Source organism: Erinaceus europaeus, chromosome 15 (genome assembly GCF_950295315.1).
Source record: "Erinaceus europaeus chromosome 15, mEriEur2.1, whole genome shotgun sequence".
Classification (NCBI taxonomy): Eukaryota; Metazoa; Chordata; class Mammalia; order Eulipotyphla; family Erinaceidae; genus Erinaceus; species Erinaceus europaeus.
The window spans coordinates 7,340,283-7,340,845 of record NC_080176.1 but is presented as its reverse complement, the minus strand read 5'-3'; positions in this window follow the sequence as shown (position 1 = coordinate 7,340,845).

The following is a 563-nucleotide window of genomic DNA, read 5'->3' as shown; positions in this document are numbered from 1 at the left end:
TCATACAATAGTAATAATAATAATAACTACAACAATAAAACAAGGGTAACAAAAGGGAATAAATAAATAAATATTTTAAAAGAAAAACAAATAAATAAATAAATTTTTTTACTGACATACTGAAACTGCCTTTTTTAAAAAGACTTTTTTTCCCTTTATTGGGGGATTAATGTTTTACGGTTGCCAGTAAATACAATTAGTTTGTACATTTCTCAGTTTTCCACATAACAATACAACCCCCACTAGGTCCTCTGCCAAAAATATAAAATTTTTTTAAGTTATTTATTTTTTTTAATTAATTTATATATTTATTCCTTTTGTTGCCCTTGTTGTTTTGTTGTTGTAGTTATTATTGATGTCATCGTTGTTGGATAGGACAGAGAGAAATGGAGAGAGGAGGGGAAGACAGAGAGGGGGAGAGAAAGACAGACACCTGCAGACCTGCTTCACCGCCTGTGAAGTGACTCCCCTGCAGATGGGGAGCCGGGGGCTCCAACCGGGATCCTTCCACTGGTCCTTGTGCCTAGCGCCACCTGTGCTTAACCCGCTGTGCTACCGGCCGA